Here is a 17,426-nt window from a genome sequence, read left to right as displayed (position 1 = left end):
ACATCTCGGTGATAAACCCTTCTGCTTTCTCCAATGGTACGTCGGACTTGAAATCTTTAAACTTCACCATGTAGGTGTAAGCCGTGGTTCTAAATTTTCTAGAGGAGCGCTTTTCCGTCTCTCGAATGGAATAGTATTTTTCAGGGTTGACTAAGGGTGACGAACTTGGTTTAGAGGTTTCAAATTCTGGTTCACTCATGTCCTCTTCAAAATCACTGGCATGAATTTGTGCCAAGATTTCAGCTCTGGTACGAGGCGATAGATCACGTTTCTGCCTCTTACTTTCTTCTTCTTCTTTCTTCTCGAATGAATGGGATCGTTTCATCTTGAGTGCAAAACGTCAAATGACTCAAGTGTAAACACCATAGACTAATTTATAGTCATGGCAGACCAGCGTATATAAAAGGGTGTGTGTCTTGTTCTTTCACTATTCATTTCACTCTCAAGCCGAGCACAACGATGGAAGAGACTACCCAGATGGAACGTTTCGTCAGAGCTTTGCGAGGGGTCATTAGAAAATTCTCTTCAGACCAGCCGACGGACTACTCTCCTTCCTTTCGAGATAAAAGTCAAGATACTTGCTATATCTGTCAGAAGAAAGGACATTGGTCTTCAGAGTGTCCAGACCGTCAAAAAAAAAAAGAAACAGGGGCTAAAAAAGACAAAAGTCAAGATACCTGTTATTATTGTAAAGAAAAAGGACATTGGTCTCCAGATTGCCCAAAAAAGAAACAAGAGGAGTCAGAAGAAAAGAAGGATTTTCAGAAGAAGAGAGGGATTCTTCGGAAGAAGAGAGGGATTCTTCGAAAGAAGAGAGGGATTCTTCAGAGGAAGAAGAGGAAGAAAGAAGACAATTCTATTTAAAAGAAGCAAAGAAACAGGAGAAGAAAAGAAGAAGGGAAGAAAATGAAGAAAAAAACGGTGAAGAAATTCAAAAAACAGAGAGACTAAACAAGGAGAAAGAAGAAGTCAATGAACTTTTAATTAAAGTGTTCTGTGGTGAATTGTGAATTGGATTGTAAAAAATGGATAAATGAATACATGAATGATATAAGGTAAGTGTCTTTGAGTTTTGATTTTAAAATAAGAAGCTACACTCACGCACTCATACACAGACATGTACTATAAGGGTAAAATGGTTTGCTTTGTTTTTGTTGATTTTTGAGTTATTGGCAAATTGAAAGGCTATCTCTTTTCGAGAGAAGTGGGTGGCCCTGAAAAGGGCCTTTTTATTTTGGTGTAGGGGTGAGTTTAACCAATCAACTTTAACTGCCTTAAGCCTTTGCCACGGCCGAGGCCTACTTCTGATGATTGGGTTGAAATCACTAAGGGTTGTACAATAGGCTTAGTCACAGGGTTGGCGTGTTTAGCTCCGGAAGGTCGTATTCTCTTCGGTCGTGATAAAGAAGTCTGATACATTTGTTTCAGACTTCTTAACTCCGCTAAAATGTCCAACAGTACCGTAGCCGTTTGATTTTCACCCTCTTGTTTCTTTGCTGCTACTTCTTCTTGCTGTTGTTGCTGTTGTTTTTTTCTTACCTCTTCTTGTTGCTGTTGCTGTTGCTGTAGGAGAAAAGCTTGTTCCGCTTCCTTTTGTCGTTGCATAAATTTCTTCAATTCTTCTTTCTGTCTCTGTCTAAAATTCTCCACTTGCGGTAATGAAGAAGGTAACGAAGGTTCCGGAACAAATTCTTGCGAAGTCAGAAAATCCACAAAATCCCAAGGTACCTCTTCTGAAAGTAAGTCCGGGTTCCCTTGGGCAGTCTCCCCTGCTGGTGCACCCCAATGGATCGTTTTCTGAGTTTCCGTCATGTTGAATCACTGTCGCATAGATTGACTGCACACAAGCGCTAACGAATCTATATAGACCACGTGACGTCACAGACTGCTCTCTTCGGATTGGATGCGAGCTGACTGAATTTTGTAACGCGTGTTCGGATTGGTGAATGAATTCAATCCGTTTCAATCCTTCCTGTACCTATATATAAGCGCAGTTCACTGCATTGATTCACCTATTCTCGTCGCTTCAAGATGTGGACCACAGTTGAGTCATCCACCCTTGTGTCTTCCATGATGTTTAGGACGGACATGCTCATGTATGTCAGGTCCAAGTGGACTGTTGTTGATAGGACAGATACTAGTCAATGGATGAGGAGAGTTTACATAGAAAGACAATGATGTCTCAAGAGGGTACTTGTGTATGGACCGGCAGTTAGAAGTTGTTTAAGAAGAAGAAGAAGAAGATGTGACAGATGCCATCTATGTTAATATTAATATTAACATAAACCCAAAGGCCCTTTTCAGGGCCAGCCATATTTCTCGAAAAGAGATAGCCTTTCAATTGCCTACCCCTTTTTTAAATTTAAATTTAAATTTAAAAAAATTTAAAAAAAAAAAAAATCCCATGTTCAATTCCCTTGAGGCTATAGTGGCCCAAGACTATTTCCCATGTTAAATTCCCCTTGAGGCTATATTTGCCCACGATTTTTCTCCATGTTAAATTTCCATTGAGGCTATATTTGCCCAGGGGTCTCTGTAATGCTAATTCCCATTGAGGCTCTAGTGCCCCACTTAACTACTGTTATTTTTAGAATTGCTATTTCTAAATACTGTAGATCTTGTAACACGTGACAAATGGTTGGAAAACCCAATCAAAAGATACATACGGCTCATCGGCAGTCTGTACAGGCGTTTGACCATTTAGCAGCACACTGGTAGACTGTCAGTCTGTTACCAAAGACCAAGTCAGGCAAGGAATACTTGGCTTACTTGGATCAACAGAGATGTAGTTTCTTTTTCGGTTTTATAGAGAAGAGAAATATTTCATTTGCCAAACGTACTTGAATTCAAAATGAATGTATATGTGCTAGAATAAGCACATTCTTTAGTGTCGTTCGAACGGACGATTGAAAAATCCTTACTAAGTGAATAAAATTTATTTTTTTTTCTGTTTGATCTTTAGCGCCGAAACAGTGTCGATATGAGTTTAACCACTGCTCAGATTCATTAAACGTTGCAGAATGAAAAATTGCTTTCATCAGACACAATATGATACTAATCTCCAATATATATTATTTTGATCCGTTGTCGCGGGGCCCCTAGACCGGTTCCTTCTCTGCCTATCTGGTAATCCGGCACTGTTGATTCCTCATGACGAGCACCAGTATGAAAGTCACACGTGTATTAGGAATCCGATTTAAACACCCACTGCAATTCTTTTATAATTAAACCGCAAGATTTGTGCACTGTTTTCTCACAAGGAATGTCTTATTTCACTATCGATTATATTACACACAAGTGCAGTATCTCAGCGTTAGCTGTTTTAATATAATTATTGACTCTGCATTACCTGGAAGGAGGAGATTACTATAGGGAATCCGCAGTTTCTAGTCTGGTTCCCATTCTTCCATATCATTAGTACCGTAAAAGCTATAGGAAGTCCAAAGGGTAAAGATATCCTTCTCAATTTGATAGTCCTATGACAATTCAAGGTTTCACAAAGGGTCTATTTCAGCCAAAAATAAAGAATTAAATGCAGACTAAAGTAAGACAGGAAATAAAGGATGAAAAGATGGAGGGCAAAAGGAAGGGAGCTAAAATATCTCAACACACACACACACATATAAACACGAAAGCTTAGGGTTGGGATGCAAAAATAGGAGGGCCAATTACATGTCAGAGCTGACGAAATGGTATATTAACGTTACATATCATGGTTGTATATATTTCTATCACCAGTATAGCATACAGTCACCTTTAGGACCAACGATAGAATAAGTAACCTTGGTGATGATGATAATGATGATGAAGATTTCGCTTCGTAAGATGGAGAGCATTTCGAGTTCGGTAGAAACAAAAGTGTGACGGACAGAAGAACGTTAATTCCATATTTCCCACTTTGCGCAAAACATTCGCCCAATTATCCGCTCACAGACACCCGCACACCTGTGCCTTTATGTTAACAAACTAATACACAACAAAGCCATAATATAACCAATGTTACGACTACTGCATGTCAAATGGTACAAGTAACATATGCTACATGTACTATATGTCCTAAATGCTACACTAATAGATGTTGGATAGCTACAAAATATGTCCCGATGCTACAACTTGTATATGTCCCTATGCTACAACTTGTATATGTCCCAATGCTGCATCTTGTATATGTCCCAATGCTACAACTTGTATATGTCCCTATGCTACAACTTGTATATGTCCCGATGCGACAACTTGTATATGTCCCAATGCTACAACTTGTATATGTCCCGATGCGACAACTTGTATATGTCCCGATGCTGCATCTTGTATATGTCCCTATGCTACAACTTGTATATGTCCCGATGCTGCATCTTGTATATGTCCCTATGCTACAACTTGTATATGTCCCTATGCTACAACTTGTATATGTCCCGATGCGACATCTTGTATATGTCCCGATGCTGCATCTTGTATATGTCCCAATGCTACAACTTGTATATGTCCCTAAGCTACAACTTGTATATGTCCCTATGCTACAACTTGTATATGTCCCGATGCGACAACTTGTATATGTCCCGATGCTGCATCTTGTATATGTCCCGATGCTGCAACTTGTATATGTCCCGATGCGACAACTTGTATATGTCCCGATGCTGCATCTTGTATATGTCCCGATGCTGCATCTTGTATATGTCCCTATGCTACAACTTGTATATGTCCCGATGCGACAACTTGTATATGTCCCAATGCTACAACTTGTATATGTCCCGATGCGACAACTTGTATATGTCCCGATGCTGCATCTTGTATATGTCCCTATGCTACAACTTGTATATGTCCCGATGCTGCATCTTGTATATGTCCCTATGCTACAACTTGTATATGTCCCTATGCTACAACTTGTATATGTCCCGATGCGACATCTTGTATATGTCCCGATGCTGCATCTTGTATATGTCCCAATGCTACAACTTGTATATGTCCCTAAGCTACAACTTGTATATGTCCCTATGCTACAACTTGTATATGTCCCGATGCGACAACTTGTATATGTCCCGATGCTGCATCTTGTATATGTCCCGATGCTGCAACTTGTATATGTCCCGATGCGACAACTTGTATATGTCCCGATGCTGCATCTTGTATATGTCCCAATGCTACAACTTGTATATGTCCCTATGCTACAACTTGTATATGTCCCGATGCTGCATCTTGTATATGTCCCGATGCTGCATCTTGTATATGTCCCTATGCTACAACTTGTATATGTCCCGATGCGACATTTTGTATATGTCCCGATGCTGCATCTTGTATATGTCCCAATGCTACAACTTGTATATGTCCCGATGCGACAACTTGTATATGTCCCGATGCTGCATCTTGTATATGTCCCAATGCTACAACTTGTATATGTCCCGATGCGACAACTTGTATATGTCCCGATGCTGCATCTTGTATATGTCCCAATGCTACAACTTGTATATGTCCCTATGCTACAACTAAACTATGTTCCGATGCTACAACTAACATATGTCGCAATGTTACACTGATATATGTCCCTGTGCTACAACTAAAATATGCCTTACTAATACAACAAAAAATATTTCCCAATAACAGCTGGTATATAATTTCTCACTGTTACAACTAAAATGATCCACTCCATCACTAATTTATGTCCAAGTATTAAATGTCGCAATAACATAATCAAAATATGTCCAAAGTCTACAACGAATATGTACGCTAATTCTACACTAATATATCTCAGTGCTAAAACCAAAACAGTCCCCGAAGCTACAAGTGATATATGTCCCAATGTTACGCTGATGTATATCCCAAGGCTATGCTGATATCTGTCCCAACACTATGCAGATATATGTCCCAAGTCTATGCAGATATATATATATATATATATATATATATATATATATATATATATATATATATATATATATATATATATATATATATATATGTCTGCATAGACTCGGGACATATATCTGCTTATATATATATATATATATATATATATATATATATATATATATATATATATATATATATATATATATATATATATATATATATATATATATATATATATATATATATATATATATATATATATATATATATATATATATATATATATATATATATATATATATATATATATATATATATACCGATGCTACGCAGATATATGTCCCAATGTAACGGAGATATATGTCCAAGTGAGAAATATGGTCATTTTCACCACTTATACAATCACGTAAATCTAACTAGAAACAAAGACATGTGCTGTTGTTGTTGATGTGGTGACGATACTAATGACGATTCTAATGACGATTATTTTTATCGCTTAACGGCTTGATGGAAGTTAATCAGATTTGATATTTATGAAGTCCATGCGATAACCTTGTATAAGGATTGATGGGGGACTGTAACAAGTGTTAATAGCGTGGCTACTTGCGATGGCCAACAACGTTGCATCAATTTTTGTTGTTGTTATCTTTATTTTTATGGTTGTTTTGTTGTTGGTGGTGGTGGTGATAGTGGCGCTGTTGCTGTTTTTCATAGAGAAACGATATTTGCTGTGTGTAAAATTCCCAAAATACGAGGAAACTTGAACTTGAGTACCACGGGACACATTATTTTCCAAAGGCACAGGTAAGTATTTTGTAAAAAAATAATTTAAAAAAATGTAACTTATTGAATAGACAATTACTGAGTACATGAATTATACAAAATAATGTTTCAACACTTTAAAAGATGGACTTCAGCATATGTTTATATTGGATGCTATAGCACAGACACTTCGCAAAAGAGCATGCCGGGATCGGTCCAATCAAACCATGTAATGAGAAAAGGAAGAACACAGTACAAATAAGAAAATGATTCGTAGTCATAGTAGTGTTGGAAGTACTGCTAGCGTAAGACGATAATAGAAATGAGATAATGATAACGACGATGATAAAGCTGTTTTTTACGAAATGTTCAAGCAAAAATATAAAAGGAATATCCACGAAAATGAGGAAGAAAAATGAGACGAAAAGTAATGAACTTGCTTACTCGACTTAAGTGCAGTTCATCTAAATGGCAGCAAATCTGAGGAAGTCGATGTCCCCCTACTACAGCAGATGCTTATGTTGAGTTATAAACTGAATGAATGAATGATAAATCGAATGTTTGATTGGTTAATTGATTGCCTGATTAATCGAACTACGTAATTGAATGAGATACATTAAACAAAATTGAAACCGATTTTTATCCAGCTAATTGCCACAGAAGTAATAATCATGGTGGAGCTGCTTAAACATGTCAATCCAATAGCCTGTGACCTATGATTACAAGTCAATCCAATACCCTGTGACCTATGATTACAAGTCAATCCAATAGCCTGTGACCTACGAATAATTGTTTTACGTCCGTAAATAGCGCTTTGTTTTCCAGCACATTTGCTGCAACGTTAACTTCGGAGGAATATTCCATTTGTTGGACATGAATATTTTCTGTTCCGGCATTTGCTCTGATTCTCTCTGGACATCCGTTTTTCTCCCCTCTGTTCAATGAAATAGCTGTTATATCCTATCCATCAACATGCCATATGGTCCAGGAGAAAGACTGATGTCCATGAAATCTTGCTTCGAACCCTTTGGCATCCACTTCTCCTTGGAGCTATATCACTGTTCTCTGAAAAACAAGTAACCCATTGAGAAAGCATTCATCGATATCTGTGCCCCGAGCCATCAACTTTTCGCAAACATGGAGGCATCTAAAATTACTTCGTGTATACTATACAACTTTTGGCTATTCTTTTAAAAGTTTGTTTATTAAGTATTAATATGAGTTTAGCTGCAAACCAATATAATATTTCTCGGTTTGTTTGACCTAATTGGAAATAAATCTTGTTGGGACCATAACTTGTTAAAGTTTGTGTATCAGCAAAAGTACCAAGATTTATTATCAAAATATGTGGACTTTCTATCTGTAAAATTTCAAGCAACTAAATTGAAATTCAGAGATACTAAGTCTGTTTTCGAGTTACTATATAGAAAATTCAAATTAATAATTCGAATGTTCGAAATTCTAAGCTGCAATTTCAAGATTGTACCTCAAATTTCGAGACGGTTAGCGAACTTCGCGTAACTTTCAAAACTCACAAATCAGTTCACTTGTCCCTTGTACTCCTTCGTAGTTTTCCAAAGTCCCAGACGGTGTCATATTTCCGGTTTATTCCAGTTGGAATCTGTAAAACACCATCTGTCTTTGCTTCTATTTTCGTCATTATTGCAATAAGATAATGATGATATAAAAACAGGTCATTGAAACAATGCAACATTTAAATCAAGTAGAATCAGATTATGATTATGTTGATAAAAATTTCGTTGAGGAATTATTAAAACATATTTCTTTTTCCCGACCCAGAAATCATTTATTAATTATAAAATAACGAAATCAGAGTTTAAAGGGCCAGGTGATTTTACATTTGTAGTACCAAAATTTAACAAAAAGGAACTAAAAAAATTTATCGGTGAAAACTTTCCTAAAATCGTCGAGTCATGGAAAACCAATCCCACCTCCAATTATTCTCAAGTATAACAATGATCCATACTGTGGCGGCCGCCGTATTTCACTAGGAATTGTAAATATAACTTCAACGATAGCAGTAAATCTTTTAGGTGTTGCAATTGATGGTAGTTATCAATAAATCTTGAAAAATCAAACAGGTTCAACAAGAATATATTTTGTATACATTTACACCGTAAGGTCCTCCTGGATATTGAATAGTGCAAGAACCTATTAATCCGATTTATCTGCATTTTCATAATCCGTTATTATCAAGAATACATTTCAAACTTACTGATCAGAATGGATAATTTTACTTGATCTGCGCTAAAAGGTATTAGATACAAATCTGTATATGAAATCGTAGCGATAATAAATCTTGATGATTTTCAATCTTAACGTGGTAAATCAGATTTGTATTATTTCTGATGACAATTTGTTTGATCTTATCTTGAGAAACTTGTCGATCAAAATCAGTCAAATTCAATTATTTTGAGAATGAAATTTTCTAATTGTTTTTGGTCATTGTTTGATAAATTCTCGTGGAATACAGCTAAAAATGATATTTTTCATGTGATTTGTGGCATATTGTTAACTGATTTGCGAGTAAAAACTGAGAATTTTTCAAAAAATCACCAAAAACAAATAGAAAATCGCGTGGGTTTTCACCCTAAAGAAATCGAAATGTGACTGATTTTCTTCGACAATCGGCGATAAAACGAGGAATTTTAACTGAAATTCAACTAAATTTCAGAAAAAATAAATATCATTAATAAATATTTCTGGAAAGTTTTCATTTTTTGGAAATTTTTCATTTCATTTTCTTCGTAAATATTTTCATAGCATAGTAAACATGGAAAAGTAAAAGTGGAAAAATAAATATGGAACTGTAAATATAGATGATAAAAATGGAAAATTACCTCCGTATTTATTTTTTATAAAATCCCGTAGAGATAAATAATACGTTCGATCTTCATTTTCCTACTTTTACGGGCTCATTTTTACAACCCATTTTTACTATCTATATTTACCGTTCCATATTTATTTTTCCACTTTTACTTTTCCTTGTTTATTTTTTCTACTATTATTTTTCCGATAAATATATGCCGCGAACTCATACATATTTATCGTTGGATAAAAACTCGAGCTAATAAATGAACCCATCAGTGATAAAAAAGAATTCGAAGAAAAGTAAATCATTTTCACAAATAAAAAAACTTGATGTAAAATTTCAAGAGTTGGATAGACAAGATATTAATGTTTCTCAGTTAATTTAAGGGAATGAGAATTAGTTTCATCTTCTGAAATACTTCTGAAATCCTATAGTTTAATATAGATGCACAACTAATAATCTTCTTTCTTTCTTCGTATCCGTTACATTATACTTTATTAATACATTTAATCGCACGAACAAGAGGAACACATTTGGAAATATCACTTCTTGATACATAAATTAATGAATTGTCCATATCACTTTCAAGTAATTTAATAATGCAGGACTCATTATCTAATGTATCCATGTTATATTTTTGTGATATTTTTACCGAGTTAAATTCATCTCTGATAAATTCAGGATCAAGTATTTCATACAGGATTTTATTATATTATTGCCTGGTGTCTGTTTTAATAATCCTACAGATAGTAATTTTTCAACCTCATTTACAATCGCATTAACATTTTCGTGATTTATATTTATAATACCCAATTATCTAATTGTTTGAATATGATATCATAATTAAACATAATAAAATGATATCCATTTATCATAATGCTGAATAAGTCAAGCCATCAGCGACACGCTTTACCGAATTTATATTGATGCTGAAATATTTAGAAGCTGCATAAATTGAATGAAATTTAATCTCATCTGTGCCAACAACTGCAGTAACTGGTTTTTTAGTTTCATACTCACCAGTTTTACCGTATTTAAATTTTGACTCTGAGTAAAATCTCTCAGATTAGATAAACTGTTATCTAATTTATTTGAATTGAAATGATCAGTAACAAGATTTTTACCAATCAAACCATTAAAACATTCATAATCGAATCTATGAGAAAGATATAAATTACCACTAACGTTGATCGCAGACTAACCAGTATTAATAAATTTCCAATTTTTTCTTAATCTGCAACGTCTAATGATTCCATCACGAGATGCTTCGTAATTTATAAATAATGGATGTTTTACGATTTTTTTCTTCCATTCATCATGAAACAACATATTTAATTTTGTTATGTTTTCTCCATAATTACCTGTTTTAACATCGATACGGAAACACCTGTTGAAACACCACCTGCATCATCAGAACGATTCCGAGGTCAGAGGTGGGGTTTCACCACAAATATTATATATTATATACTTATATGTTGTGATTCTCCAGTCATAAGTACAGTTATTTATAGGTCATAGGTGGGGAATCACCACAATTATTATATATTATAAAGTACTAAATGGTGATTCCCTAGTCATGAAATGTAATTTTTTTGTGTCGGGTCAAATGTCAGGATAATGATTGACATTTATGATATATATTTGGAAATTTATTTATTTTCGTTGCGTGGAAATGCTTTAACGGATAAAAGACGTGAAATGATAAACACATGGGATGAATCAAAGATACCTGAGCAACAATTAAGGATATTGATAGATTATGTAAAAAAATTAAAATTTCCAATAATAATAAAAACATTGACATGAAATATTTGATACGAATCGAAATTTAAATCAAGAGGAGAAATTTCATGCAAATCTTGCGCAGAAATACGACGAGTAAAACATTGAAGAGTTACAGTTCCTTCAGTCGCTGTTCATGCCGCTCAGAAAAAAAAATTCCTGGAAACCAACACGATCAGAATTTATCAAAGATATTAAATTTAGTTGCGTCGAATACGGACACGGCGGAGTATGGAATAGTGAATATAAATTTGATAAAAGTAAAATTATTGCAGTTGATATAGCGGCGTGTTATCCGGGAAGCTTTCTCGGAATGCGAGAATGTTTTGAATATTTTAACAGATTTCGACATCCAATAACAATATAACAAGAGTTTCATTAAACGGATTATTACCTTTTGACTTAACTGGGTTTGCCTGCATTGAGAAATTTAGTTTTGCTGAAAATATTCATCCAATTTGCTATTCTTGGTTTGGTAAACATTTGTCAGAAAAAAAGATGGGCACCGATAGCATTTTTTACAGTATATACTCGACTCAATGATACTAAATATTTTTACAGTGAGTGAACCAATTATATCACATAGTTCATAAAAACAATTTTGGCTATGGACACAACGGAAATATTCTGATCATGAAAATCATGATATGACTAATGAGGAAAATAAGTATATAAAAGATCTCAGCAGAAAAATAATAGGTAAATTTACCCAAGGAGGAAAATATAATCATGAACGACGTTGTACAAGATTAATCATAGATGATGCTAAGTTAGATTTCATAATTACCGATACAGTAAAAAGAGATGTATTTATAGAACAAGAACCAGCTTCTTAGGAAATGGAATTAAGATTGGTGCAATTGTAAGTTCTATCGATGTTAAATCACCGCAATTTACTGACTTAAGATCTTCAATGCTGGCTTATGTTTCCATAAATGTATTGTCAGTGGTAAATATACTTCGTGATACCTCATTCAGAGTCGCTACTGATTCATTTTATGTTCATTTAGAACACGCAAAATTGTTAGAACCTCTTAAAATAAATCATCATGCATCACGGGATGAAAGGAAAATAAAACAAGAAGAATTAAATAATTATTCTCCATCTACAGATCCTAAAATTAAAGATATAAATCGCAAAAATAGTTTTCTTTTAAAACAAAAACAGAATTGTCATCAGCACCATCAGTGCACGATCTCTTAGCTAGGCATAGAATAGTTGATCTTAATGGCCCAAAGGGTTCTGGTAAAACAACAAGCGATTGAATTATTTAGGCAGAGTTTGAGTTTTAACACCCAAGCATACTTATTTGGGATGAAATATGTACAGTGTCGTTAGAAATGCTAAAATTATTTCTTAATTGGTTGTTATTGAACGACACTGCCATGGTAATGAGCGGCGATCATGGTCAACCACCACATAATGTTGGACTTACTCCACATGAATAGTTGAAAGATTTTGTAGATTAGTCTGAAAAAGTAAATGATGATCATAGATCGATCCATCAAATTTTAAAAAACGTTAACAATTAATCAGATTACAATCGGGTAAAGTTCAGTGTGAAGTATTACGTACAACAATTTCAGAAACTCCTATTGATAGATTTTGGAACACACGGAAACTAGATGATTTAATAGTTGCAAGTATAAAAATAGTTCGTGATAAACTTCAGCAGCAATTATTCAGTTACATAAAGAAATGTTTCCAGAATTACTTGTACTATTATGTTATCGACCAGCTGATACACGTCTACAAAATATCAATGCTGAAATTTCAGGATCATCAGATAAACAAAATCTTGTATTAAATGATATTGTTGTAGTTTCTATTAGTGTGCTTGAAGATTCATTGAAGATGAAAACATCTGCATGGAAATTAGGATATGCTATAACAATTCGCTCATCGCATGGATTGACTATTTCTGATACAAATGTTTGGATTGTCGATGATCGTATCGAATGGTCTAATGTAATTTATCTCGCAGTGTCTGGAGCCAGAATAATATACCAGCTAAAAAGAATTGTTATGAATTTTGCAGAAGAAGACAACGAAGTTGTTGACGAAGATATGATAAAACAAATTAATCAGTTATAAAAGATACGACAAGAAGATAAATATAATTTCGATATTGACGTCGAATTCATCATGACATTAAAACAGAAACAGAATAATCACTGTGTAAGTTATAACACAATAATGTTGTGGCAATTTTCAGATAATAATCCAAGGCAATTTACCGTAGATAGAATTAACAGTTATTCTGGTCATAAACGCAACAATGTGATGTTAACTTGTCTTGAATGTAATCGACGTCGAGGCGTCTTCAATGAATTTCGACGTCGAGGCGCATCACAAAAGTGCATGTGGTCGTAATTGTGTATCATCAGGAATTACGTGTAATTGTTCACGCCCAAATCCACGTTGAGGAGCAATTGAATCTAATCGGTAGATTGCGGGTCTACCTTTGGATCTTACCACGCTAGAAAGTTTGTGTTGTAATACTCCAAATAGAATCAATAGCTCTTGTTTACCGCCTTGAGGTTCACCGGGTTCATATAAGTACCTGACAGTAACATTAACTAATAGAGGTTGTTTTGAAAAGTCATGTCGTTGTATTGGTGTGCGAATTTGTGTAATTGCATTGATGGGTGTCATAGCAATTGTGCGAGTAATTTCATTATTTATCGCAGCTATCACACTTAGTAAACTTGCAACCCATTCGCGAGAACTCGTATCTTTCTGAATTATTTCCTTCGCATATTGATATTCAAATAACGTCTTAGCAAGTGATCTATTATATCGTTCAACAATTTCCTGATCATGATGAATTGTGGTATGTCCTCGTCTGATTTTGACATTGTGTTTTTTCATCAACTACGATACCGCACCAAGAAATTCTTTGCCAGGATCAACATGTAGCAATTGTGGCCATCGTAGACCACCTTGTGATCCAGAGCCTCGTTGATAAATTCGTTCAAAAGCAGAAGAAACATCAGTTGCTGTTTTAGTTAATAGTGGTTCTGTTTCTTTATATCTACTTGCAACGTCAACGACAGTTAAGGCATATTTATATGTTAATTCAAGTCTGCTTGATGAAATTCACCAGGAGCGCTAACATTAAAATGTGCCTGCTCAATTCGTTTAGGTGGTGGTAAATAAATTTGCCATATTGCCTGTTGTGCTAACTATTTTTCAGCAACAGAACGTGTAAAATTTGCTGCTTCAGCGAGTTTATTAATTGCTGATCTACCTTTCCAATATACTTTCAATAATCGGTTTATTAATTGCAGGCTCCGAATAATAATTTACCTTTCATTGCAGATCTTGCCAACCAATAACCTAATGATTCTGTCTCTGAAGGATTTTTTATATATAATTTAATGTGTGAATCAATTTCACATCTGCAATATGTCTGTGTCGCAGGTCTGGATTTTTATAAGCCAAAGCATGAACATAACACGCTTTATCAATTTCATTTATCGGATATTCACTAGATTTTGGTTGATCATGTTTATCAAGTCGAATATGAAGCCTGGTACCAGGACTGCAATAATTATATATTGGAAGGTGTTTTTCTCCTGAGTATTTAGCTCACTGAGTTTCTGGTAATTTACCTAATGAAACAGCGATATCACCACCGATGTTCCTTGGCTTGTCGAGGGAAATAAATTTTTATTTTTTGTACCACATTTTACACACTTGCCTGTAAGTGTGCATTTTTTATTGCTTGTTAGTATTGTTTATAATCCACTTATGGATGTGGATGTTCTATATTTTACACAATATAAATCCATAATATATCTGCATAACATGGCTGTAATTGACTTCTCAGCGACACGAAAACAAGAGCCAGTAAAACATCATCCAGCGCTACCAAATTCCATCAGAATGATAATAATAGGTTCATCTGGGTCTGGCAAAACGCAATTATTACTTAATTTGATAATGAGATGGTTAAAATGGGATACGTTATATTTACTAGCTCCATCAGCTGATGATCAGAGATGTTATGAGGTGCTTAAAGATCTTAATGATAACGCAAAGTTGTTAAGCGAAGATGGTAATGATGTAATCGATTTTATAACTGATATTAATGAAGCACCGTCCGTAGATGATATTGATGGATTAAGCAATCAAATCCAGCTAGAATATTTTCTCGAGGCAGACATAAAAACACTGATGTGATATATGTTACCCAGCGATATACACAAATTCCGAAAGTAATCAGAGATAACTGTAATATTTTAGTTGTGTTTAATGGAGTTGATACACATACTTTAAGAAATATTCATCAAACTTGGTACAGCGGAGACATGGGCATAATCAGGTTTAAAACTTTCTTTTCAAAAACACAAGCAACTCCGTACGTATTTATAACAATAAATTTACATGACCCCCGAACACGATATCGTATAGGATTTGATAAAATATTTGGATAAAAATATTCAGATAAAAAAGATACAATATTCATATAAAAAAGATAAAATATTCTGATGAAAAGAATAGCAGCGGGGGGGTGGGTGGGGGTGAGACCGACCTCGAGTAAGTGGCCAAAGCACTTTTTATAAGCCTGATTTCAGAAGACAAAAACTTTACGATAGAAACCGCATAACTATAAACATAATTGCAAGTTGTTCTCATGCCATAATCAGCGATTGTAATTGTAGGAACCTGGGACTTTCTTTCGACCTGAATATTTTGCTTTGTTTTACCTAAGACATTTTTGTTTTATAAGTAATATATTGGTGCTTTTTCGATAAAATAGATCGGGAATATTTGTTGAAGTATTTAATGGCCATCGGCTTTAAAAAGGGAGTGAAGTCGGGTGGGGTGCAGATCTGAAATACATCATGAAGATCTGGAGAGCAGCTTGTGAACGTATTATGTTTATTTGCTGATTTATTCAGCGACTAAGGAAGTCAAAACAAAAACCTTCGCTGAGTAAGTTTAAGTCTGATAAATCAATAATGTATTAATACAACGCAGTCTGCATTATCTGAGTCAGCAAATCTACAAGTTTAAACGTTTGAAACTATAATTTACTTAGAAACCGAATTTATCCGCCATATCAAGCATATGGATAGGTACTATATATGACACATATATGACACATACAATATACGACATAAATTGATTCATGTCAGTTTCACTATTGGAAAATTAAAATATGTCAATTTCTCTACATGGATATAAAAGCCCATGGAAGTGCTATTAAAATGCATCACGCGAATTTATATAAAGGTCAATGGAAGCATGGGTGCACGCACATAGGGGCAAGGGGTGGGGTTGGGGCACATTCCTCCTCCACCCTTTTGGATTTCACTTTTGAACACGTTTTGACCTCCATCTATAAAATGCAATAGCTAACGACTGCGACCTTGTTGATGTCTGAAGCAATGTCATAAGCTGCATTCTTTAAACGTTGTACAGCATTTCAAACTCATGTTGTAGCCAATAATATTCAGTATATTTTAAAGAGATTTAGGAAGTGGAATTAATGAACTACAACGAAATGAAATTATAATTTTTCTCATTTACACTAATAAGAAAAAAATAGAATAAGTCCCTTTTATAAACTGGGATCGGTAACGGTTACTCGCTCAAAAGGACAATTACGTCGAAGCACTGTTTTAACAAACCACTTTCACAAGCGATGTCTCGATTTTTTAATCGATTAATTGACCACTATCGATTTATAATAATTTCGGGGACTACTTTGTTCCTAGAATGGACTGGACAGGGTTACATAATATATGACACGATAATAACGTTTTGTGATATTTTCGCTAGTCTTGCAAACGATATACATGTAAACGTGAGAAAGAAATTTTACGGTATATTGATATGATTTCAGGTCCAAATATTTACATTGAGAGGACATTATTTCCAGCATTGTAAGTGAGCTCAGTCATAGCTAAAATATGGAATTGGGCGTCGGTGTTCTATATTTAAAAGAAAAGACTCCAATGTTTCCTTTTACGTGCATTATAAACAGACCCAAGAACCAGAACCTACAAATCAAGTTCGATTTGGGATGAAGTATTTCTATATTTTAATCGTATTTACCCCCATCACCAAGAAAGCTATAGAAAATTTTGATTCATCTGGGAAGTTCTGCATTGAAAACCGATTCATTTTCTCAGGTGTATGTTTTTTTCTGAGTTCGTAAAAGGATTAACTTGTTTGGGTGTTATATATAAGTCC

The sequence above is a fragment of the Sinohyriopsis cumingii genome, chromosome 17 (assembly GCF_028554795.1).
Source record: "Sinohyriopsis cumingii isolate HCF-2022 chromosome 17, ASM2855479v2, whole genome shotgun sequence".
Taxonomy (NCBI): Eukaryota; Metazoa; Mollusca; class Bivalvia; order Unionida; family Unionidae; genus Sinohyriopsis; species Sinohyriopsis cumingii.
The sequence above is the reverse complement of the archived record's forward strand: the minus strand, read 5'-3'. Positions refer to the sequence as shown.